At 44.1% G+C, this 26,687-nt stretch overlaps 1 protein-coding gene across 4 annotated transcripts in view; it reads left to right on the forward strand.

The window, feature by feature from the left end:
* LOC135504266 (synaptotagmin-2-like) overlaps positions 1–26,687 on the forward strand; it is a 106,887-nt gene that overhangs the window by 47,942 nt on the left and 32,258 nt on the right. For 3 of the 4 annotated variants that reach the window (XM_064922661.1, XM_064922664.1, XM_064922662.1), the window contains exon 3: positions 3,701–3,762. The exons of the other annotated variant lie outside the window; for it this stretch is intronic. The gene's annotated coding sequence lies outside the window, so the exon portion shown is untranslated. The remainder of the gene's footprint in view (positions 1–3,700; positions 3,763–26,687) is intronic. 4 annotated transcript variants of the gene reach the window in all.

Genomic DNA, 26,687 nt, shown 5'->3' on the forward strand with positions numbered 1-26,687 from the left:
GAAACACAATGACCAAACTAAAAACAGAAACATACAAAGCAATCTACGGTCAGGGCGTGACAGTACCCCCCCCAAAGGTGCGGACTCCGGCCACCAAACCTAAACCCATAGGGGATGGTCTGGGTGGGCATCTGTCCGCAGTGGTGGCTCTGGCGCGGGACGTGGACCCCACTCCACCATAGCCTTGGCCCACTTAAGTGGCTACTTTGGAGTGGCGACCCTCGCCACCGACCTTGGACTGGGGACCCTTGCAGCGGGCCCCAAATAGACGGGAGACTCCGGCAGCGCCGGACAGGCGGGAGGCTCTGGCAGCGCCAGCGTGAAGTGTGGCTCCGGCAGCGCCTGACTGATGGGCGGCTCTGGCAGCTCCTGACTGACGGGCGACTCTGGCAGCTCCGGACAGGAGGGAGGCTCTGGAAGCGCTGGACAGGAGGGAGACTCTGGAAGCGCTGGACAGGCGGGAGCACCTGGAGGGAGGAGACGGAGTGACAGCCTGGTGCGTGGGGCTGCCACAGGAGGCCTGGTGCGTGGAGGAGGCACCGGATGGACCGAATTGTGGAGGCACACTGGGGGTTTCAAGCACCGAGCGTGCACAACCTGTCCTGGCTGGATACTCCCTGTAACCCGGCAAGTGCGGCGGGGTGGAACAGACCGCACTGGTCTGTGCTGGTGAACCGGGGTCACCGTGCATAGGGCTGGTGCCATATAACCCGGGCCGAGGAGACGCACTGGAGACCAGATGCGCTGAGCCGGCTTTATTACTCCTGGCTCGATGCCCACTCTAGCCCGGCCGATACGAGAAGCTGCGATGTAGCGCACCGGGCTATGCCTGCGCACTGGGGAGATCGCGCCTCACAGCATAACACGGTGCCTGCCCATTCAACCTCTTGCCACGGTAAGCACAGGAGTTGGCTCAGTTCTCCTACCTGACTTAGCCATACTCCCCGTGTGCCCCCCAATTAATGTTTGGGGCTACCTCTCTCTGCCTCTCTCTCTCCCTGTTGTGCTGCCGTGCTAACTCCTCATATCGCCACCGCTCGGCTTTAGCTGCCTCCAGCCCTTCCCTGGGGCGGCGATATTTCCCAGCCTGTGCCCAGGGTCCCTTACCGTCCAAAATCTCCTCCCATGTCCAGGAGTCCAGATGTAGGCCTAAAATTAAGCAATAATGCCCGAGGAGGTGTGGTATATAGCCAATATGCCATGGCTAAGGGCTGTTCTTATGCATGACACAACCCTTAGCTGTGGTATATTGGCCATATATCACAAACCCGCGAGGTACCTTATTGCTATTATAAACTGGATACCAATGTAATTAGAACAGTAAAAATACATTTTCAGGGCTCGAACCACCCAGTTCATAATACACAGTATATCTCTTATACTGCATTCAGATGGTTTACACATAATTCATAACCTTTTTTCCTTTTACAATGCATGGAACCCACATAAACAAAGTGTGTATGACAGGGCTGCTTGTGCTTCTTAGGAATTAATCAATCATTCCAAGTGTCCATGGAAATAGCATTGACAGTTCCCACAAGTCGTAAGAAATGTGTGTCTGTGTGAATAGCTCTGGGGTACGGATTATTGTGTTTATAATTAAACCCAGGCCTGGAAAACATGCCCATTCAGATTTACATTCAATGCCAAATATATATTCCTGTACAACCCTGTACATGACTCTTGAGGGGTATTGGAGAACCCATTAGTTAAAGACCCAGTGCAGTCAAAAACTTGATTTCCTATCTTTTATATATATTTCCACAGTATGAGGTTGGAATAATACTGTGCAATTGTAAAAAAAAATAATAAAAAAAATGATAATGCCCTTTTAGTGTAAGAGCTGTTCCAAAAGACAGAATGACATTTCAGACTGTTTTGGCTGGAGGGAGATTTGGCCTTTAAATGATTTAATAAACCAATAGGAAAGAGAGTTCCAAACCTCTCTGCCAATAACAGTATCTTTTCAATTTTCCCCTCCCCACTCCAACCACTCCCAAACAGTCCTAGCAAAATTCTTGCTTGAGAAATTGTTTTTGCTAAGAAGGTATTTATGTTTCTTTTTGACTATTTTAATTGAAAACAATCACAGTAAGGTACTTAATTGTTACCCAGAAATAATTTGATATTGAGATAAAAATGGCTGCATTGGACCTTTAAATGTCAGCGGGACGGTCCAAAAGCCTGAGCGCTGCAGAGGCTTTGTGGGATTCTTCACACCTCCCTGTTGTCTCAACTAGATGTAGATTAATGGAACAATCACTTACTGTACCTCTATCCAAACACCACATAAACATTGAACATACGTACATGCAGCTGAAATAATGTGTGTGCATACAGATGTAGGATCTTAATTTGATCACCCTGTTACAAGAAAACTTTAATGCCATTAAGAAAATGTAAAACGTGTAGCGTATTTGAGGTTTAAAAAGGCTTTTGAACTTTTTAATTTCCATTTTGACATTTCAGACTTGATTTTCCCTTACAGAAAATGTATCAACCCATACGAAAATGTAATCCACATTATTTTCCTGCCGTAGCAAACTGGCTCAAATTAAGATCGCACACCTGTATGAGTGTAACTGTGCATGCTTGCTTCCGTGCATACTTGCGTCAATGCATGTATTACTGTAAGTACGTCATCAGCCAACTAAATTATTTATGCATGACTAATGTAGTTAATTATACAGTGGACAGAAAAGTTTTTCTCTCATCAGAATGTGTGATCGAGTAGTGCATAGTAACTTGAAGCATATTTTCTGCAGGGTGTGTTGTAAACCTGGATCGTGTTCGTTAGGGCAGGCAATGAAAAACGAAACGGAGTGTTTCTTAGTGGAGAACTCCAGGTAGACCCTTTCAGTCCGTTTTCTTCTGTCTGGTGCTTAATGAAATCGACCCTGTTCCCTCCTCCATTAGGTGTGCAAGCTTTTGTTCTGGGCCAGGTTGGGTTGTATTGGGCTGTTGTTACTGGGTCTGTGGTATAGGAGATGTGGGAGATATAGCTAAAACAGGCCTATCTGGGCCCTAACCTTCAGCCAGTCACAGGCCTCCTCATATCGGCATTAATTAAATAAATTCAGAGAGCTGTAATCAGAGGAAGGAGTAGCTTCCAGCAACAGCAAGCACTCATTAGTCCGCCTCTTTGTGGCCTCCAAGCATACATCAGCATGTCCTATGTGGGAGTGAGACAACTGTCAGAACCTCTTAGAGTTAATTTAGGTTGCTTAACTGTGCCAGAGTGTATGCAGCAGTCCAAATAATTAACAAAGAAGGGGATCAATATGTCATATACACATGTTTTCAGGTAACCCTCAATTGCTATTAAACCTGTGTAGTTATACTGTCATTAATGAAGTAACACTATTTTATTAACACATTGCCATGGTAATTTCTTTGTGATTAACAGTTGGCCAGTTTTGGGGAATCTCAATTATACAGTAGAATATGGTGAGGGTGATTGGTGATTGTGTAATAACCTTATTCAGAAGTAGACAGATAGCCACGCTGGATGTCCTGCCATTTAGCTTGTCACGCACTCAGTTACTTCAAATAGTGTATTGTTCATCTGATTATTTACCTAGTGCTAAAATGGAGCTGTCCAGTGCTGAAGTAGACGGTATTTTACGTTGTTTCACTGTGATTTCACTGTGATTTTCAGTCTATCCATACGGTCATAAAATGTATTATTTTTCTCTTCTAGATCACCCTGATATTGACAACACTCTCACTGTGATCGCGAGGGTCACCTATCAACATTTGGCTGTGAGTATCATAGCTTAGAAGGCAAATTAAGATAATTGTATTTGCACATGAGCTGTAATCTTCGATAAGGTGATATCTGTTGGAATGAACTCGCCAGAAGGGTTTGCTTAGAGAAGAGAGAGAGAGAGAGGAAAGAGAGAGTGGGATACAGAAAGAGCAAGAGAGAGACAGGATTTGTTGAGTGAAGTCCTTGCTTTTTTCCACATCAAGAGGTAGCTGTCACTTTCATTGCTGTGATTGGTCCTGACCTCTTTAACCAGAGACTGTTCACTTGAAACACATCGTCACGTGCTGCCTGTGCCTCCGCTCCAACCTCCCTCAGAAAGATCATCATCCCTGTAAAGAAACACATTTGAATGTTTCATTAATTCACATTGTAGTTGTTGTGTTTTTATTTGATTAAATGTTGAATTATTATCTATATTATTATTATCTACATGTTTATTCTTATTATTATCACTGCATTGTTGGAAAGAGCTCTCAAGGGTAGAATTTCACTGTACTGTTTTTAACCTGTTGTATCCTGTGCACGTGGTGAATCAACATTGAAATTTAATCAATAGGAAGCTGCCTCTAGCCTCCCGTCTCTGCTGTAGGCTTCGCCGTGGGCACAGACTGTGGCCTGTCTTTGACTGGTAACAGTATGTCAATAGTTACTGCCAATGCCACAGGGTACCCACTGTCACCTGGCATAGTGCTCTGACCAAGTCTGGGGCGAACCACTGTTAACCAATCAACGTAATTAATTAATTCATCTACTAGAGAGTGACTGATCAGTTTGTCTTCACATACAGTATTAATCAGTTAAGCAGTTTTCTACCATCTACATCAGTGTGGGGATAGCAGGGTTTTCTTGTGTCAATGCACATTTTTATTCCCTTTTAAAAGCAACCATATGTTATCCCTGGCATGTTACATGGTTACATAATGTCACTAAAAAATATTACCTTCTTGGAAATATGCATGATCTAATGCATTAGCCGGATATACAGTAGATGGTTTTCACCACAAGATACTCTAATGTATTCTACAGATCATCATCGATCCTAATTGATGAATGGCTCTAAATCAAATCAAATTTATTTATATACCCCTTCGTACATCAGCTGATATCTCAAAGTGCTGTATAGAAACCCAGCCTAAAACCCCAAACAGCAAGCAATGCAGACTAGGAAAAACTCCCTAGAAAGGCCAAAACCTAGGAAGATACCTGGCTATGAGGGGTGGCCATATGAGGTGTGGCTCTACAACGCTACCAATAGAAAATATATTCTACAGTACGACAGACAGGCGTGGTCAAACCAAGCCATGAATGTGTTGGACTCCATTAGACTATCTTTCAGCATGATAAACCCAGAGAGGCTGGGCTTCCCCAGAGTACCATCTGCTCTGACATAATGTCCCTGTTGATCACTGAGGCACAGAGAGGAGCCACACTGTGGTGTTGTGAAGAAGGGGAATAGGCGTGGAGATGCGGGGCAGGCCAGTGTGTGTGTGTGTGTGTGTGTGTGTGTGTGTGTGTGTGTGTGTGTGTGTGTGTGTGTGTGTGTGTGTGTGTGTGTGTGTGTGTGTGTGTGTGTGTGTGTGTGTGTGTGTGTGTGTGCGTGCGTGCGTGTGTGCGTGCGTGCGCACGCATGCCTGGGTGTGTGCTTGTAGAGAGAGAGAGAGAGAGATAGGAGACATGATTTACTATAGGATGGGGCTTTTGTGGGCTAGTCTCCTCTCCAGCAGGCACACACTGCCCTGATTGCCTCTCCCCGTCTCAAGCACTCACCTGATTAATCAGCCATTTCCTTGTGTGATGACAGCCTGGAGCCACAGGGGCCCAGCGAGGGCTAATAAAGCCAAGAGAAGAGCACCTCCTGGGAGAACAGATACTGCCCTCTGCCCACCCCTCTGTCCATTTTACCAGATGAAACACAGGTGGCTCTGTGTGCAGCCTAATCAACATTAACATTGATCAGTTTAACATTTATTGAATGGAAATTGATACCGCAGGGAATAGATATTCATATGTAGGTGGACGCCAGAACGGCTATTGAATATTGTGTTGTAAGTTTGCTTTGTGAATCTGCAATATTATTGACGAGAAGGGAGGGTATGCTCAGAACAGACGTTATTTGGAACGGAATAGAAACCCTGGACTTACATTGAATGTGTAGGCCTATTAGGTAATCTATAATATCTTTAATGTTATTGATTTTCTGTTGCTATGGCTCAGGCCAGGCATGTGTACTACCAATTAGATCGTGTTCTACTCTCTCTCTCTCTCTCTCTCTCTCTCTCTCTCTCTCTCTCTCTCTCTCTCTCTCTCCACCACACAAAGCTTATGCTGATTCAGCATCTGTTCATGTCTCAGTCTTTAAACAAGAGAAGATTCGACATTACTCAGACATTGTACGTGGCTTTAGCTGTCCCTCCCCACATTGTGAAATAACAGTACTCTAGGTGAAAGGGTTCCCTTCCCTTTCACCGTGCCAGATTCAAAGTGGGCCAACCACAGCTGGAAGGCACCTCGTTTCGTTTGGCAGCTCAGTGCTGTATGAGAGAGAGAGGGATTCTGCAGTCACAGCCCAGTGGCGTCTCCTCAACCCCACCACTTCCCATCCAACCCCTCTCCGTTTCCCCTCTGTTCAGTCTGCCCACTCCCTTCCCTTCCCCTGCAAGCTGTTGGCTTGATGAACACTTATTGGGTATTCCTTTAAGAGACTGGGGAGAGATTGTCAAACTGCAGAATTGAGACACTGCTTGGCCGACATCCTGGAGGCCATCACAGACATAGTAGTATTATTAAGGGAGGGAAACCGCTGGTGCTTCCCTTGATTAATGGGGGCATACATCTGTGCATGTGTGTGTGTGTGCACTGTGCATGCACGTGTGTAGGTATCAACTTGTTTATGTGTATAGTCCATGAAATACCTGAACAAGCTGCTTATCTTTGTTTTTAATTCTCCAGCATTGTTGTTCAATGAGGTTTTTTTCCTCTCCTGTGCTCTTTTTTTTGTCTCACTGTTCGGCAGTTTATTGAGAACTATTACTGCTACTATCTCTATGCATGTCTCTCAGTATCATCACTGTGTATAAGAATTAGAAGTAGTAGTAGCAGTAGTAGTAGTAGTAGCAGTAGTAATTGTAGTAGTAGTAGTAGTAGTAGCAGTAGTAGTAGTAGTAGCAGCAGCAGTAGCAGTAGTAGTAGTAGTAGTAGCAGTAGTAGTAGCAGTAGCAGTAGTAGTAGTAGTAGCAGTAGTGGCAGTAGTAGTAGTAGTATCAGTAGCAGTAGTAGTAGTAATAGCAGCAGCAACAAAAGTATAAGTTATATTCAACTAATCTAAAGAAGGACAGTTTTATTGCTTATTTAATCAGAACAGTAGTTTTCAGCTGTGCTAACATAAATGCAAAAGGGTTTTCTAATGATCAATTAGCCTTTTAAAATGATAAACTTGGATTAGCTAACACAACGTGCCATTGGAACACAGGAGTGATGGTTGCTGATAATGGGCCTCTGTACGCCTATGTAGATATTCCATTAAAGATCAGCAACAATAGTCATTTACAACATTAACAATGTCTACACTGTATTTCGGATCAATTTGATGTTATTTTAATGGACAAAAAATGTGCTTTTCTTTCAAAAACAGGGACATTGCTAAGTGACCCCAAACTTTTGAATGGTAGTGTACATGGATAAACACTTCACGGCAGACTGGAACCATTTAACTCTGTTTTGTTTGTAGCTACAATTTGTTTGGTCAGCGTTGTGCCAAGTCACTCCGGTTCACACTGACCGTGGCGTGTGCAGAAAGTAGCCAATCACTTTTTCTATGTCGATAGTGCCCTGCTAAATTCAGGGCATCAATGTTGTTGAGAAAAGTAGCAAAACTTTTGTAGTTCTTGATGGCTAACATTATATCTTTCAAAAACGGCATGGTAGAAAGGCCTGTCAACACATAGTGAACAGCTCATGTTATAGACAGAAGCATGCTACATGACAGACCAACCCAAACTCATCTCCCGGCATGTCCAGCCCATCCATTATCTCAGCCAATCATGGCTAGCGTGAAGGTTCCTGACTTTTTCCGTGGCTAAACCAACCAGGCTTGTAATTTAACAATTTTATTCATATTTATGGATGGAATACAAGTTTGTTATTAAGGCACATGAAAGTTCCTGTTCCAGAAGGTATTTCTGGCCAAAAAATGCATTTTGATATTAAATAAATGTTCACGTTCAAATGCTGCTGCTGTGAAGTAGTGACGTGTGACATATGCCTAGTTTTTTGAAACAAGTCACAAATGTGCCACGAATCAATACAGTGTTGATACTGAGACACTGAGTCAGCCCTGCATTTTAGGCCACTGTGTCATAAGATACTGGATCTTTAACGGCTGTTGTCGGGAGACGGAGAAGACCAAGGTGCAGCGAGGTAAGTATTCATAATACTTTTAATAAATACGAATACTTGAACCAAAAACACGACAAACGAACAGTTCTGCAAGGTGCAATACACAAAACAGAAAACAACTACCCACAAACACAGGTGGGAACAGGCTACCCAAGTATGGTTCTCAATCAGAGACAATGATAGACAGCTGCCTCTGATTGGGAACCATACCAGGCCAAACACAGAAATACAAAACATAGAACAAAACATAGAATGCCCACCCCAACTCACGCCCTGACCAAACCAAAATAGAGACATAAAAAAGGAACTAGGGTCAGGACGTGACAGGATCACTTTCAGGTAAGTTTAGAGCCATTGCTTTAGAACTTTCGACTTACTACACTGTAATTTCAGGTGCCATTTGTGACATCCAGTAAGAGATAGTTAATAAGAAAGAACAAACATTGTAAAATGCATACAGTACTTTTGCTTCTGAACCAACAAAAATATCTTCAGAGTAAGAGATATCTGTTCCATTTCAGTCATTCTAGTACATGGCAAATGTTGCGACAGAGTCAGTGAATTGACTTTTAAAATGATTGGATCATTTCCAAGTTCCAGCCGGGTCACCCGTGATACGAGTCAGTATTTGACGTCTATCCATGTCTGAGGACATCGGGAGATGACGTGGAAATCGGCGACTAGGGGTAACAGTGCTCACTGCCACTTTTTAGTAGGTTTTGGTTTTGCTAGGATGTTGTGGACGGGGATGGCGGATGGGTTTTAACATCTGCCTCTGATTCCAAAGATTGCAAGATAAAATCCATCGATAGAAAGTCATTTTTAAATGTTTTATTCTAAGCCTCTTCCAAACCTTAGCCCTTACCTTAACCATTCTGTATTGATGCCTAATCCTACGATTTTGGAGTTAAGGCCTAAACTGAACCTTAAACACAATTTGCAACAACTTCAACATTTGAGAAACATGGATGAACATCTGATTCTGACGTGAGACTGTGAGAGCTAGTTGCCAAACCAGGCACAGTAATCATCTATTAAACATGTAATCAATTGAAACTACAATTGACAGGTATGGCAGGAGCAAAAAACAAATAACACTTGCTCTTGTTTCTCCAGGCCTGTGTTGTGAAATTGCTAAAGGCCATCCCTCTTTCTTTCGTTCCTACTAATTGAGGCCTTATTGATTTCATTTAGGAGTGCTCATCGCTGTCCTCTTGGAGGCAGCTTCACTAATGGGAAGATGATCATTTTCTGCTACACTATAAAAAGCTCAGAGGACTCTGAATTGTCTGGCTCAGCAAAGGTCCCAATAGTACAGAGAGAGCATCATAGACACATGCTGCAGTACAGACAAATACATTTATTGTGCCAATTCCAAGATGACCCAAATTAAGATCTGAAAGGGTAAGCTAAGAAAATAAATCCATGAGAAAGCTATAGTGTGCTTGCAATGTTTTCTCATTTAATTTCAGCACTACCTCCATCTTTAATGTCCTGTAGGTTTTTCTGCATCTATAAAATGACTTCTGCTGTTGTTGTTATGACCACATCAACTATTATTTCTACTTTACAGTGAAGGCTGCTGAGGGGAGGACGCTCATACTAATGGCTGGAATGGAGTCAATGGCGTGGTATCAACCACATCAAAGACGTGGTTTACATGTGTTTGATACCATTCCATTGACACCATTCCAGCCATTAGTATGAGCCGTCCTCCCCTCAGCAGCCTCCACTGTGACATCATTACACCAATGATCTTGTAGAGCCTCTCTACTGCTGCTGCCACGGTGATTTCCGTGATCCATCTTGGCTGTTGCCACAGCGGTCAGAAACGGTGTTGGAAAGAAAGGTTTGCTTAGTAAGACCAACTGCTGATTCACAGCTTCTGTTAATCTCCTTGTAGCTACTTGTGAGATGCCAGTTGGATTTGAGCCCTTACAGCAATTCTTAAGTACAATTAAGTATAAATTGTTCCATGTAACGTTATTCATGACAATAATATTTCTGCTGCAAAGACATTAGTGAGTGTTTATGTGCGTGCGTGTGCCTTCGTGTGTGTGTGTATGTGTTTGTGTGTGCGTATTTTTATGCACACGTGTGTGTGCATGTGAGCCTAGTGAGCATTTGAAAGAGAATCTCTCAGCAGTCACTCCTTCAGTGTCAAACTACCTCATCTGGCTACAGTGTGTGTGCCACACAATGGGGTCTCTCCTCTCTCATTTCATTTTTTCCTAAGCTCTCTCACTCTACTCTACATCCCTTTCTACTTCCTTTTCCTCTACCCATCTGCTGTTCTACTCTCATCCTGTTCTCATGTTGTCTCTTTCCTCCTCTCCTTTTCCTTCCTTGACACATATTTTACAGCTGAACTCTCTATCGTTCCCTGAGATGCTAGACTCTGTACAGTTCCCAGAGGTGCTAGTCTTCGGTGAGGTTTGTTTGAAGTACCGCTAGGTTCTTGATGTGGGATTGACAGTATTGCATATGAATTCTCTCGGGTTGCCCTTCAGTGTTGGAGCAGGGCGGCAGAGAGGAGTGCTGCATACAGCACAGTGTGAGCAGCATCACAAATCAGGAGGCTGAGAGAGTGAGAGCGCTGGAGTGGGGGGAGGATGGAGGGAGGGGGAAGATGGAGTGGGGGAAGGATGGAGGGAGGGGATGGATAGAGGGAGGGGGAGGATGGAGGGACGGGGAGGATGAAGGGGAGGATAGAGGGAGGGGGTGGAAGATGTGGGGGAGAGAAGAGATGGAAAGGGGAGGGGGATCCACTCTGGGGGAGTGAAAAGGGGAGAGAGTGGAAAGAGGGAGAGGAGGAGGGGATTGAGAGACTGAAGGGTCATGTGAGAGAGAATGTGTGTGTTTGTACGTTCATGTGTGTGTGGGTTAAGGAGAGTGAGTACTGCTGCAGTGGGAACAGTGAGAGGAGGACTGCAGTTTCTTGGGCTGATGGGCGAGCGAATCGAGGGACGTTATTAAGGCACTGTTACATTAACCCTTAAGTGCATCTCTGGTAAATGGGTTGGCCCGTCCATTGTGGATAATAGGATCAAGGAGATTGCTCTGGTAAGGGTGTATTCCAACTATTTTTGCCTCCCTGGCTTTAACTCCTTATGGAATATAGGGGGAGACTTTATGCATAGATAGGAGGAGCTAAATGTTGCTGTCCGGTGCTGAAGTGCAGAAACTACGCTGTAGGCTGGGGGAACTGAGTTGGTGCTGGATAAGGCTGCACTGTGACTTGATTGATCTCATCTCTACTTGTATTGCACATATGGATAATCTTAAGTGGGACAGGTAATGTGTATGCTTCGCTTTGCATGTTATTTTCGAGTGCATACTCTGCAAACTTTTGTGACAAGCTTGATCATTTATGGTAAGATTAATAATTTTGGGACATTTGTAGATTTTGAAAGATTGTTTTCTTGATTTTGAAAGATTGTTTCATCATAAGCTGTGAGATGTGCCTTTGTACTGTGTTTGGGACCTGAGAACACAGTCATTTGCTTTGGGGTCTTTGCAGGAGCACTATGGTGAGTATACAACAGGTCTCATTGATAATGTCTAATTTAGCCTAGGTGGCTCGGTTTGTAGTGTAGTGGAGTAGCTACCTTTATTTTCCTGGAGTACTTCCAGGAGGCAGCCCTTCTGACAGCTGCTCTGTTTACCCCACCAGCTTCTATTAACACCTCACCCTGTCCTGCACTGTCAGGAACCACGACGTGGTGCAGCCACAAACACATGGCACCCCGCCTAACAAACACCAGCCTGTACCTGCTCAATATCAATCAATCAATCACATTTATTTATAAAGCCCTTTTTACATCAGCAGATGTCACAAAGTAGTTATACAGAAAACCAGCCTAAAACCCTCAGTCAGGAGTCGTCCGGTCAGGTAGTCCTGAGGCATGGTCCTAGGGCTCCGGTCCTCTGAGAGGGGAGGGAGAGAGGGAAAGAGAGAGAATTAGAGAGAGCATACTTAAATTCACACAGGACACCAGATAAGACTGGAGAATTACACTAGCCCCCCGGATCATAGACCATTGCTGCATAGATACTGGAGGCTGAGACAGGGGGTGTCGGGGGACACTGTGGCCCCGTCTGACAATACCCCCGGACAGTGCCAACCAGACAGGACATAACCCCACCCACTTTGCCAAAGCACAGCCAACACACCACTAGAGGGATATCAACAGACCACCAACTTAGACAAGGCTTAGTATAGCCCACAAAGATCTCCTCCACTGCACGAGCCCGAGGGTGCACAAGACCGGAAAGGAAGATCACGTTAGTGACCCAACCCACTCAACTTGATTATAGCGCAAAAAAATCCAGGCATGCCAAGACGCACCCCTCCTAGTGACAACATGGAAGAGCACTATTAAGTCAGTGACTCAACCCCTGCAACAGGGTCAGAGGCAGATAATTCCAGTGGATAGAGGGGAGCCGACCAAGCAAAGACAGCAAGGGTGGTTCATCACTCCAGTGCCTTGCTGTTCACCTTGGGCCAGACTATGCTCAATCATAGAACTTACTGAAGAGATGAGTCTTCAGTAAAGAGTTAAAGGTTGAGACCGAGCCTGCGTCTCTCACATGCAGACCATTCCATAAAAATGTAGCTATGTAGGAGAAAGCCCTGCCACCAGCTGTTTGCTTAGAAATTCTGGGGACAATACGGAGGGCTGCGTCTTGTGACTGTAGCGTACATGTAGGTATGTGCGGCAGGACCAAATCGGAGAGATAGGTAGGAGCAAGTCCATGTAATGCTTTGTAGGTTAGCAGTAAAACGTTGAAATCAGCCCTATCCTTAACAGGAAGTTGGTGGAGAGAGGCTAGCACTGGAGTAAATTGATCAAATTCTAGAGGTTCTTGTCAATATTCTAGCAGACGTATTTAGCACTGAAGTTTATTTAGTGCTTTATCCTTCACAGTTTTATTTGAGACAACTTTACAACCATCAAGATTAATTGTCAAATCAAACGGCAGATCTCTTTGTTTCTTGGGATCTAGAACTAGCATCTTTGTTTTGTCCGAGTTTAAAAGTAAAACATGCTGCCATCCTCTTCCTTATGTCTGAAACACAGGCTTCCAGGGTTGGCCATTTTGGGGCTTCACCATGTTTAATCTAAATGTACAGCTGTGTGTTGTCCACATAGCAGTGAAAGTTGACATTGTGAAAGACATCTCCAAGAGATAGAATATATAGTGACATCTATAATGGTCCTAAAACAGAACCTTGAGGAACACCGAAACTTGTCAGAAGACAAACCATCCACAGAGACAAACTGATATCTTTCCAACAGATAAGATCTAAACCAGGCAATACTGGGGTAGGAGCCTAGGGGGTACCCTGTAGTCTTCCCTCAGGCCTGTGTAAGCTAGGACAGGACAAAGAAGGAACAGATAAGACAGAGACTGACAGATACGCTGAGGAGTATGGAGAGCGGAAACTGGAGAGAGGCCATGGGGGTTTTATGAAGAGCTACAGGATGCACTTTTTTACGATGTGTCTTGTGCGCCGTGTAGCTAGAGCAGGCAGGCTGGCAGGCAGAGCTTTGAGGGGACAGTTCCAAGGACATAGCTGGCTATCTTGGGCTGGTCATTACCACCTCGACAGTGCTGCTGGGTCTCATTGTTGGGCTCTGCTCCAGGACAGTACACTGATGTAGTTCTGCACCAGAACAAAGGATATTGATGATTTCATACAGCTTTCTTGAATGAAAATTAAAAAACGCCTTTGAATCAGGATACATGTTTTTATCGGTAGCTTTATATCTCATTGAGATGAGCCATAAATGCACATTTTTATTGTATGGAATTTAAATAAAGCAACAAGTGTAAGCATTTCCGCCATTCCATTGGAAGTAGAAGTGAAGTGTCTTAGATTAGTCTTTGCCCCTCAACAGACTGTGTCCTGAAGTGACTTCCTAAAATGCAAACCAACCAACTACGTTGATCCTGCCCCTGGAGACATTGGCCATGTTCAAGAAGATGAAAACTGTAATGTATCATAGATAAATTGTGACCGACTGATCAAAAAAATAATAATGAGCAGTTATTTATGATGCAATGTTCTTTGTAGATCAGTCAGTAGGCAGTCACCTGTACTGTTGACTGCAATGTTGTACAAGTCCAGAGTCTCTGTCACTGCTTTTCAACCGCTCACTCCCAGCCAAAACATTTCAGGAGTGGGGGTGGAGTGGTCACATGACTATCAGTCTTGTACTCAGATGAAAACAAATGAGCATGTCTGTGTTTGGGGGGGAAAGCACCCTCATGGACTGAAACCAATCATTGACTGAAATCTTTCCCATCAGTAAAACAACACCCACCACATTCTTATTGTGGTTAACAACTGCTGTTAAATGACCTACATTGCTGACTGTTGGATGTTAGAAGATTGCTCTCAAAACTGTGTCATTTTTCAGCCTCCAAAACATTCAGGCAGGCTCATTCGGGCATTTTTACTCCCATAGCTCAGCCTGCCAAATCCCTTAGTGACCACATCCAGATAGTTTGTCTCGATGTCTGCTCATGACCAGCAGCTGGTGAATTGACAGCTGGTGTCCCACTAAAAGAAATGTAGAAAAAAAGTCTCATTTGAACTATTCTGTGTCCTGTCCCCCTATCTCACAGTAGACACACCGTGTCCACTGCGCTCCTGCCATTTCTATTTGCTGATGTTTTGCCATATTCATGTTTGTAAAGAGACAGTCCAATACTGTGAAATCCCTTTCACACACAGACAAAAATCCCACGTTTTTAATATCCCACCTTCTTTTACCTGCTTTTTTTATGTATCTGAAAGGTGTAGGGTGTAAAAAATGTGGTATATTAAATCCCACCTCAAGACCTAGTCATATAACCTGCATTTTCACAGATCCTGTAACAAAAATACAGGTTTCGGGTCTGTGTGAATGGTTCTTCAGTGACAGTTGTCAGATACACTACATGACCACACCTGCTCATCGACCATCTCATTCCAAAATCATGGGCATTAATATGGAGTTGGTCTCCCCTTTGCAGCTATAACAGCCTCCAATCTTCTGGGTAGACTTACCACTAGATGTTGGAGCATTGCTGTGGAGACTTGCTTCCATTCAGCCGCAACAGCATTAGTGAGGCCGGGCACTGATGTTGGGCGATTAGGCCTGGCTCGCAGTCGGTGTTCCAATTCATCCCAAAGGTGTTCGATGAGGTTGAAGTCAGGGCTCTGTGCAGGCCAGTCAAGTTCTTCCACACCGATCTCGACAAACCATTTCTGTATGGACCTCGCTTTGTGCACGGTGGCATTGTCATGCTGAAACAGGAAAGGGCCTTCCCCAAACTGTTGCCACAATGTTGGACGCACAGAATTGTCTAGAATGTAATTGTATGCTTTAGAGTTAAGATTTCTCTTCACTGGGAAATCCTAAGGGGCCTAGCCTGAACCATGAAAAACAGTCCTAGAACATTATTCCTGCTCCACCAAACTTTACAGTTGGCACTATGCATTCGGGCAGGGATCACTCTCCAGGCATCCCTCAAACCCAGATTCATCCGTCCGACTGGCAGATGGTGAAGCGTGATTCATCACTCCAGAGAACGTTTCCACTGCTCTAGAGTCCAATGGTAGCGAGCGCATTGTGACCTTGGGTTTGTATCCGGCTGCTCGGTCATGGAAATCAATTTCATGAAGCTCTTGACGAACAGTTATTGTGCTGATGTTGCTTCCAGAGGCAGTTTGCATCTTGGGAGTGAGTGTTGCAACTGAGAACAGATGATTTTTTATGAACTACGCCCTTCAGCACTCGGCGGTCCCGTTCTGTGAGCTTGTTTGGCCTACCACTTCACGGCTGAGCCGTTGTTGCTCCAATACGTTTCCACTTCACAATAACACTTACAGTTGACCGGGGCAGCTCCAGCTGGGCAGACATTTGAAAACTGACTGTTGGAAAGATGGCATCCTATAACGGTGCCACGTTGAAAGTCACTGAGCTAAAATCCACTAATTTGAAGGGGTGTCCACACACTTTTGTATATATATAAATCGAGTGCATTCTGAAAGTATTCAAACCCCTTCCCCTTTTCCACATTTTATGTTACAGCTTTATTCTAAAATGGATTAAAGAAAACATGTTCCTCATCAATCTACACACAATACCTCATAATGACAAAGAAAAAATAGGTTTTTAGAAATGTTAGAAAATGTATGAAAATATATGAAAATAAATATCTTATTTACATAAGTATTCAGACCCTTTGTTATGGGACTCGAAATTGAGCTCTGGTCCATCCTGTTTCCATGGAACATCCTTGAGATGTTTCTACAACTTGATTGGAGTCCACCTGTGGTACATTCAATTGATTGGACATGATTTGGAAAGGCACACACTTCTCTATATAATTTCCCGCAGTTCGCAGTGCACGTCAGAGCAAAAACCAAGCCATGAGTTCGAAGGAATTGTCCGTAGAGCTCCGAGACAGGATTGTGTCAAGGCACAGATCTGGGGAAGGGCACCAACATATGTCTGCAGCATTGAAGGTCCTCAAGAACACAGCGGCCTCCATCATTCTTAAATGGAGGAAGTTTGGAACCATCAAGACTCTTCCTAGAGCTGGCCGTCCGGCCAAACTGAGAAATCAGGGGAGAAGGGCCTTGGTCAGGGAGGTGACCAAGAACCTGATGTTCCCTCTGACAGAGCTCCAGAGTTCCTCTGTGGAGATGGGAGAACCTTCAAGAAGGGCAACCATCTCTGCAGCACTCCACTAATCAGACCTTTATGGTAGAGTGGCCAGACGGAAGCCACTCCTCAGTAAAAGGCACATGACAGCCCGCTTGGAGTTTGCCAAAACTCACCTAAAAGACTCTCAGACCATGAGAAACAAGATTCTCTGGTCTGATAAAACCGAGATTGAGCGTCACACATCTGGAGTAAACCTGGCACCATCTTTGCGGTGAAGCGTGGTGTGGCAGCATCATGTTGTGGGGATGCTTTTCAGCTTCAGGGACTGAGAGACTTGTCAGGTTCCAGGAAAAGAGGAAAAGAGCAAAGTACAGAGAGATCCTTGATGATAACCTGCTCCAGAGCGCTCAGGACCTTGGACTGGGGTGAAGGTTCACCTTCCAAAAGGACAATGACCCTAAGCACACAGCCAAGACAACGCAGGAGTGGCTTTGGGACAAGTCTCTGAATGTCCTTGAGTGGCCCAGCCAGAGCCCGGACATGAACCTGATCGAACATCTCTGGAGAGACCTGAAAATAGCTGTGCAGCAATGCTCCCCATCCAGCCTGACAGAGCTTGAGAGGATCTGCAGAGATGAATGGGAGAAACTCCACCAATTACAGGTGTGCCAAGCTTATAGCGTCATACCCAAGAAGATTCGAGGCTGTAGTCACACCCAAATGTGCTTCAATAAAGTATTGAGTAAAAGGTCTGAATACTTAAGTAAATGTGATATTTCAGTTTTTGAATTGGCAAACATTTCAAAAAAATTGTTTTTGCTTTGACATTATGGGGTATTGTGTGTAGATTAATTTAAAAAATCAATTTTAGAATACGGCTGTAATATAACAAAATGTGGAAAAAGTCAAGGGGTCTGAATACTTTCCGAATTCACTGTAGAGGACTTGCTGCTTCCTTAATAGTTTCCTGGGTGGAATTAATCATTATTTCCACATGTTTTGGTGAGTTTCCTATTTTGTATGTTGGTTACTGTGTGTAATTGAGTTTTAATGCACACTTCCTCATTCTTCATGTTTCCAGTGCATTGTTTCAGTCTTCAGGCCAATGTGCAGTCGGTTCATTAGGTATAGACCTGTTTGTTATGAGAAACAAGGGACAATACCATCCTCCCGTCACCACAGCTCTAATACTGCTCGAATGACTAGCTACAGTAAGTATATCATGGGAACAAAAATCAAAGCCACAAAGCAAGCTGAATTATAACCCTCCCAATTTAGTTTTCTCTTTGAACTTGGAATATTTTAGTTGATTCGAGACTAAATCATGTTTTTCAAAGGCTGAACCCAGAGCATGCATTTTAATTTTGTTCTCAACTATGCTGATTACAAAGCAACTATGGGCCTATGATTAGCTGTTATGCTATGATTACTGTCACTCTTTCCTCTGATACATCAACCCAACAACACTAACAAATATGATTTCTCAGCTGGCAACTGTGTCACGCAGGCCAGGTGAGAGAGAGAGAGAGAGCTGGCCTTGTGGTGTTGCGCTGAATGCCAGGCAGACGTTTGGAGAGAGTGGCAGGTCCAGGCCCTGCCATCAGTCCCAGCCTTCCTCAACCGCCCTGCTGCTGATAAGGCATTTTCAACAGTTTTTTTTATCTGCAAAGGTGAAAGATAAGCCCCATGCCACTTTTAGATGCTGTTTTCTCCACCGCTTGGTAGCAGATAGCTCTGGGTTGTCCCCCAGAAGTAACTTGGATTGAAAGTAAGTCGTAGAAGTACTAAAGGGAACTGAGTATATGTTAATAAGATTGTTAGAGTTTTCCAAATATAGTTTCAAATCTTAATATCTCCTCATAGCAAGCAATATGTTCACATAAAATGGCTTTCATGTCAGGGCCTCATCAGATATCCTTTAGTAAATGTGAGACTACATCTGACACAGAAACCTTTCGTTATCATTGCAGGAGCCTCCATTGTATTTGTCCTCCATTTTGAAACGAGAGGCTGTTGGGATCCCAATAGATGTCGTCCTATCTGCATTGCTGCAGAAACCCGTCTCTTTCTCTGTTTTCACTACAGCTTCACATGCAGATTGGCTCACTATCTCTGTGGCAGTATGATTAATCGGCCTATCTAGGGACAGGCTGGGGTATGAGGTTGGGTAGGGTGGAGAGAGAGAGAGCCGAGCTGTAAATGATCCCAGGCCTCATTGGACATTCATACAGCAACCCTGTCGCCAAGCCTTCTGAAGGATCCCTCAGATAACAGCTGAGTCACAATCAGCTGCAGGTAGGAGTTAGCTACCATTGTTTTATCCATGGTTTATCCACCCGGTTTGTAAATCTTCCCTTTAGGACTGTCAGGGCACAATGTTACACGTTAGAGAAAGACTTTTCTTTGGTTCAGTTCACCCAGATCATCCACAAGCCTTTTCCTTTTCTTTGACATCCTTATTCTGAGCTCTTAGGACAGAATCCATTCCTTCATTGGGTTTTCCGATATTCTTGAAATGATTTTGTGACAATTAAAATTGAATTGACATGAGGGAATTAAATTATACAAGCTATCCACTGTGACAAGACTTGACATGAAGTGGATTGCACTGTATTGCAAGTTGATTGATCTCTAGTTGGACTGTCAGGTGTCCACAATACATTTCACAGCAGAGGTTTGCATAAGTGTGTGTGGGTGTGTGTGCAATTAACTGTACATGTATGTGTAGTGTGTGTGTGTGTATCTGTTTGTATGTGTATGCTGTGCATGTGTGACTCACTCCATATCACTGTAAATGTCCTCTCCTGGGGAACTGCTCAAGCAGTACTGATGACAAAGTAATGGCAATCAATTCCTGTGTGAATGTGCAACTGTCACCCTCCCTTGCTATATGTCATTAAGCAGGAGAGACCCCTGTCTGTACAGGAATGGGAGAGTTGTGGATGGGGAAGTATATTCTTACCTACTGTAGGCATTGGTGTGGACACCTGATAAGCTGAAACCTTTCCAGACCACTCCTGGTGCATTACTGTACGTCTTCTTGCTATCAAATGTTTTGCTAATGTCCAGTGATTAGATTCTTCATTTCATATCTTTCAGAGTTAAGATCACAACCCAATGACATGTTGTAATTCCTGATTCTTAAACCACTCTTGAATCCTTGGAATCTGAGGTGGTCTTGGGTTTGATGACACAGGGCTTGTACCCCGATGAGTCAGCTGGATACTGCCGCTCAATGACTATTCATATAATTACTTCAATTAATTAAAGGATATTACAGCTCCCTGACTGCAGAATTAGACGCTACTAGACTATTGGGGGCATTCAGTGTGGCACAAGCCCAGAAGGCTCCAGGTCAGAGTCAAACTGCAGTACACCAGGTTTATCTTATCTTGATTATTACCCAGTCATATGGTCAGGTGCTGCAAAGAAGGACCTAGAAAAACTGCAGCTAGCCCAGAAGAGAGCAGCACGTCTTGCACTTGACTGTAATCAGAGGGCTAATATCAATAATATGCATGCCAGTCTCTCTTGGCTAAAAGTAGAGGAGAGACTGACTGCATCACTTAATGTGTTGAAAATTCCAAATTGTTTGCAAAGTCAACAAACACACAGCTCTGACACACATACTTACCCCACCAGACAAGCCACCAGGGGGTCTTTTCACAGTCCCCAAATCCAGAACAAATTCAAGAAAAACGGTACAGTGTTATATACAGCCGTTACTGCATGGAACTCCCTTCCATCTCAGATTGCTCAAGTGAAGAGCAACCTAGTTAAAAAAACAAATAAAGCAACAATTCACAGCACAACGCCTCTCCCCTATTTGACCTAAATATTTGGTGTATATGTACTGATATGCAGGCTATGTGTGACGTTTTGAATGTATACAGTTCTCTCCTTGAGGTGTTCTTGTCTATTAATGTTCTGTATTATGTCATGCTTCATGTTTTTTTTTGTGGACCCCGGGAAGAGTAGCTGCTGTTTTCGCAACAGCTAATGGGGATCCTAATAAAATACCACCTAAAATATAGATTGAGCTAAAACCTGCTGTGACAATGACTGTTGTTTTCTGCATGATCGTTGTTGGCTGTGTTAGTAAAAAAGCTACTGTCTGAAGTTCTCAGCTTTATTTAGATCACATTCGCTTAAAATATTGATTATTGGAGACTGAGAAATTGATGCTGCAGATTAACTGACTACAGATACTGTGTAGGAGGTTGCAGCTAAAAATACTGTCAAAGAAAATAGGACATGTGATATGTGAGATGATTGGCTGTGAGGATGTCTCTCTCTGGCAGATAACACTTCAAATACAACCTTTAGACATCATCCACCAAACATAGCGGACATTCATTAAATTGTGCTTTGTGTCATACAGTATTCAGCAGCCAGCTGTCTTTGAAAGATACTCCAACCCAGATTAAGTACCACAGTGTAGTTTTCCACAGTCTATTTTACTGAGACTACACTCAACAACAACCAAATAACGTAATTTTCGAAGCCAGTCAGTTAGTCCAGATCAGCCTCTCCATCTCTTACCACCCTCAGATGTTAAATAAGCTGAAAGGCAGCAGCCTTTCTTGTAGTTTCTTAGTAATCCTATTAAAACTTGTGCAATAACGAGGCCATTAAGGTTCCGGGAGTCCGCAGTCCATTCCAGGAGGGGTAGATTGCCTTGCCAAGGGAAGTGAAGAGTTTAGGAAACACATCTGCACATTATCTCTAATTGAAACGGCATCCAAAGCCTTGTTTTCAGCTCAACAGTTGATTGTGTGGAAACTCAAGTTGGCCCGTTCAGCTAGCATTCTAATGCAACAAAACATTGTCACGAAAACTAATCACCCAAAGTAGGCCTATAAAGCTAGTAAGTATAAGAGTTGTTCTGAAGGAGGAGGGACTTAATATGTTTAAAGTGAAGGCTTGCATACTCAATCCACTAAAGAACAACCACAATAGGCTATATCCAATAAGAGTGTTCTGTTCAACCTAACAAAGTCTGTCTGGCTCCTAATATGTTTTATTTGACCCTTATTTTACTCATTTACAGCAATGACCTGGGGAATAGTGACAGAGGATGAAGGAGCCGATTGGTAGCTGGGGAAGATTAGGTGGCCAGATTTGTAATTTATCCAGGACACCGGGGTTAACACCCCTACTCTTACGATAAGTGCCATGGGATCTTTAGTGACCACAGAGAGTCAGGACACCTGTTAAAGTCCCATCCAAAAGACAGCACCTTAAACAGGGCGATGTCCCCAGGAAACAACACTTCCAACAGCATCTGGTCTCCCATTCAGGGACTGACCCAGACCGACCCTGCTTAGCCTCAGAGGCAAGCCAGCAGTGGGATGCAGGGTGTTGTTATACGGCTAGGATGATCAGCTCAAATAGACTAGTGGGAGGGCATCGGTCAGGAGTGACTCACCGTTATTACAGACAATATTTTTTTCTATTTCCATTAGCGTAACTAAGACGTTCATGTTCGTTTATGATAAGTGTCTCCGTGCTTGGTCGTGTCATGTCTCGGAGCAATTATTTAAAAATTCATTTATTTGACAACTTATTGCAATTAATTTGTGCCTAGAGTCGCTCTGTGCAATTTGGATGGATATAATTGCTTGGTGTTAAAATGGAAAGGGCAAATCTGTACAACATTTATATATTAAGAAAATACCTCAAACTAAGGACTATCTAAGTAAAGGTTGCCTTGAAAAACAGACAGACTGCTTTTGGTTTACTTTTTCTCTGCTCAGTACAATTTCACTGCTCAGTCAAACATAACCTAACTGACAAACAATGAACCAACCAACCATGCCTGTCCTTGGCTAAGCTAACGTTCCTTGGGAATATAACAACATTTACAAAGATGAGTATAATCAGAATGATAGCTCACGTCCGGACACAGACTGGGCACTGGCTAACAGCTGTGCAGAAGTGGGATGGAGGTGAGGTTGTCAGGGACCAGCGTAAAACAGAGGACGTGTCTGTCTGTCTGGCTGTAGGAGTGTGTTAATTAATTATAGTCAGGGAACTTGATGTTGTGAAGCTAATGAAACAGCTGCACTGCTACTGCACAGTGCTCACTCTCCTCAGGTTATTTGCTCCTAGAACTGACCGGCGTGCTAATCAGCCCTCTGAGAAACAACAGAGTGCTATGATGCATGGAGATGGAGCTACATGGATAATGTTGTTGTCACAATGCCAGTACTGTCCACTTCCCCCATACCTCATCAGCATACTGTACATGTAGGTCGTGGTAGGTAGCCTAGTGGTTAAAAGCATTGGGGCATTAACCGAATGGTTGCCGAATCCCTGAGCCGACTCGGTGAAAAATCTGTGTGCCCTTTGAGCAAGGCACGCACAGTATGTCACACCCTGATCTGTTTCACCTGCTTTGTGCTTGTCTCCATCCCCATCCAGGTGTCACCCATTTTCCCCATTATCCCCTGTGTATTTATACCTGTGTTCTCTGTCTGTTGCCAGTTCATCTTGTTTGATCAAGCCTACCAGTGGTTTGTCTCAGCGCCTGGGTTTCTCTAGTCTCTCTTTTTCTCGCCCTCCTGTTTTTGACCTTTGCCTGTCCTGACCCACCGTTCTGTACCTTTGCTCCACGTTTGAATTACCGACCTCTGCTTGCCGTCCCGTACCTTGGCCTCTGCTCTGGATTATCGACACCTGCCTGCCTTGACCTATCTTTTGCCTGCCGCTGTGGTTACGATAAACATAGTTACTTCACACAGTCTGCACTTGGGTCTTACCTTGACTCCTGATAACGTAACCTTAATTAGTCCTGTAAGTTTATCTGGATAAGAGTGTCTGCTTAAATGTAATGTCTAAAGTACACATCATCCACAGATGAAAGAATGATCTCTGTAGCTATGTGAATACAGTATGTTTTGGTTTGTCTATGCAATGCTTGACTGTGGTAGGATAAAACGTTAAGCAGTTTGGATTTCTTTGCCATTGACCAGTCTGGCCCATAATTAGAAGTACAAATTTCACTTTTGTTTAAGCTGGGTAATATGTTAGTCAAGACAACACCAGAACACACAGGAGAAGCACACTTTCTAGAGTCCACATTGAGGTGTGACTAGAATCTGCTTTATCATGACTCATTTAGCATGACTCAAGGGCTTAAAACTCAAAAAAATCTATGCTAAAACAAAAGTAATGCGATTAGATTTAGTATTTATTAGGATCCAAAATTAGCTCCCGCCTAGGCTACTCTTCCTGGGGTCCAAACAGGAAACACAAATATATACTTAATATACAGTACCAGTCAAATTGTGAGACGCCTATTCAGTCCAGGGGTTGTCTTTATTTCAACATTGTAGAATAGTGAAGACAACACCATGAAATAACACATATGCAATCATGTAGTAAAAGTGTAAAACAAATACATAGATTTTAGATTAAAAGTAGCCAGCTTTGCACACTCATGGCATTCTCTCAACCAGCTTGATGAGGTAGACATCTGGAATGCATTTCAATTAACAGATATGCCTTGTTAATTTGTGTAATTTCTTTAAACGTTAACTAGGCAAGTCAGGTAAGAAAAAATATATTTACAATGACGGCCTACCTTTGCCACTCTTAAAGCATTTGAGCTAATCAGTGTTGTGAGGTAGGGGTGGTAGGCATGGGTGGTATACAGAAGGTAGCCCTATTTGGTAAAAGACCAAGTCCATATTATGGCAAGAACAGCTCAAATAAGCAAAGAGAAAAGACAGACCGTCATTACTTTAAGACATGAAGGTCAGTCAATATGGAACATTTCAAGAACTTTGAACTTTTATTCAAGTGCGGTCCCAAAAACCATTAAGCGCTATGATGAAACTGGCTCTGTCATGGATTTCCTGTGGAGAAGTAGAGGACCAAAACACAACGTGGTTATATTGATTCATGTTTAATTAAAACAGATAAACACTACAAAACAATAAATGTGGAAAACCAAAAACAGCCCTATCTGGTGCAAAACACAGACAGGAACAATCACCCACAAACACAGTGAAACCCAGGCTACCTAAATATGGTTCCCAATCAGAGACAATGACTAACACCTGCCTCTGATTGAGAACCATATCAGGCCTAACATAGAAATGGACAAACCAGACACACAACATAGAATGCCCACCCAGCTCACGGGCAGACTGGTGGCACTGGGCAGACTGGCGGCACTGACGGCGCTGGGCAGACTGACGGCGCTGGGCAGACTGGTAGCTCAGGCAGTGCTGGACAGAGAAGCTCTGGCGCCTCTGGACTGAGGGGCGGAATCTCTGGTAGCGCCGGACAGGCGGGAGCACCTGTGTTGATGGAACGGAGAGACAGCCTGGTGCGGGGTGCCGGCACTGGTGGTACCGGGCCGGGGACACCCACCTCCGGGTGAGTGCAAGGAATAGGACACACTGGGTTGTGAAGGTGTACTGGAGACCTGGTGTGTATAGCCGGCATCAAATCCCCCGGAACTCCAGCACACGTTTCAGGCTGAGTACGAGGAACTGACACAGGTGGCATCGGACAGCTAACACGCTCCTCAGGGCGAATGCCGTGCATACTATGCCAAACCAACAGCTTTCTCTCTACTCTGTCCAATACATCCTCAACACTCTCACTCAGCCCTCAGCTTCGCCAACAGCTCCAATTCCATTCATGGCTCCTTACGGTAAACAGGGGGAGTTGGCTTAGGTCTGGCTCCTGCCTCTGCCACACTCTCCCTGTGCCCCCTCCCAAGAAATTTTTGGGGGTGCTCCTCGGGCTTCCAGCCGCTCTGCCGTGCTAGCTCCTCATAATGCCGCCTCTCTGCTTTCACTGCCTCCAGCTCGGCTTTGGGGCGGCAATATTCCCCTGGCTCTGCCCAGGGTCCTTTCCCGTCAAGGATCTCCTCCCAAGTCCATTCCTCCAAATAGTGCAGCCTCTCCCACTGCTGCTGCTGTTGCTCCTGCTGCTGCTGCTTCTCCTGCTGCTGCTGCTTCTGTTGCTTCTCCTGCTGCTGCTTCTGCTGCTGCTGCTGCTGCACCTGTCGCTTCTCCTGCTGCCTCCATTTACCACGTCACTTGGTCCTTGGTTGGTGGGTGATTCTGTCATGGATTTCCTGTGGTAAAGTAGAGGAGGACCAAAACACAACGTGGTTATATTGATTCATGTTTAATTAAAACAGATAAACACTACAAAACAATAAATGTGGAAAACCAAAAACAGCCCTATCTGGTGCAAAACACAGAGACAGGAACAATCACCCACAAACACACAGTGAAACCCAGGCTACCTAAATATGGTTCCCAATCAGAGACAATGACTAACACCTGCCTCTGATTGAGAACCATATCAGGCCTAACATAGAAATGGACAAACCAGACACACAACATAGAATGCCCACCCAACTCACGTCCTGACCAACACTAAAACAAGGAAAACACACACAAACGATGGTCAGAACGTGACACTCTCACAGGAAAGAAAGACCAAGAGTTACCTCTGCTGCAGGCGATAAGTTCATTAGAGTTACCAGCCTCATAAATTGCAACCCAAATAAATGCTTCATAGAGTTCAAGTAACAGACACATCTCAACAGCAACTGTTCAGAGGAGACTGAATGAATCAGGCCATCATGGTCGAATTGCTGCAAAGAAAGGACACAAATAAGAACACAAGCAAATGGACCGGTGGAAATCTGTCCTTTGGTCAAAATTTGTCAAACTGCTGTGTCTTTGTGAGATGTGGAGCAGGTGAACGGTTGATCTCCACATGTGTGATTCCCTCCATGAATCATGGAGGAGGTGTGATGGTGTTGGGGCACTTTCCTGGTGACACTGTCTGTGATTTATTTAGAATTCAAGGCACACTTAACCAGCGTGGCT

The sequence above is a fragment of the Oncorhynchus masou genome, chromosome 18, assembly GCF_036934945.1.
Source record: "Oncorhynchus masou masou isolate Uvic2021 chromosome 18, UVic_Omas_1.1, whole genome shotgun sequence".
Taxonomy (NCBI): Eukaryota; Metazoa; Chordata; class Actinopteri; order Salmoniformes; family Salmonidae; genus Oncorhynchus; species Oncorhynchus masou.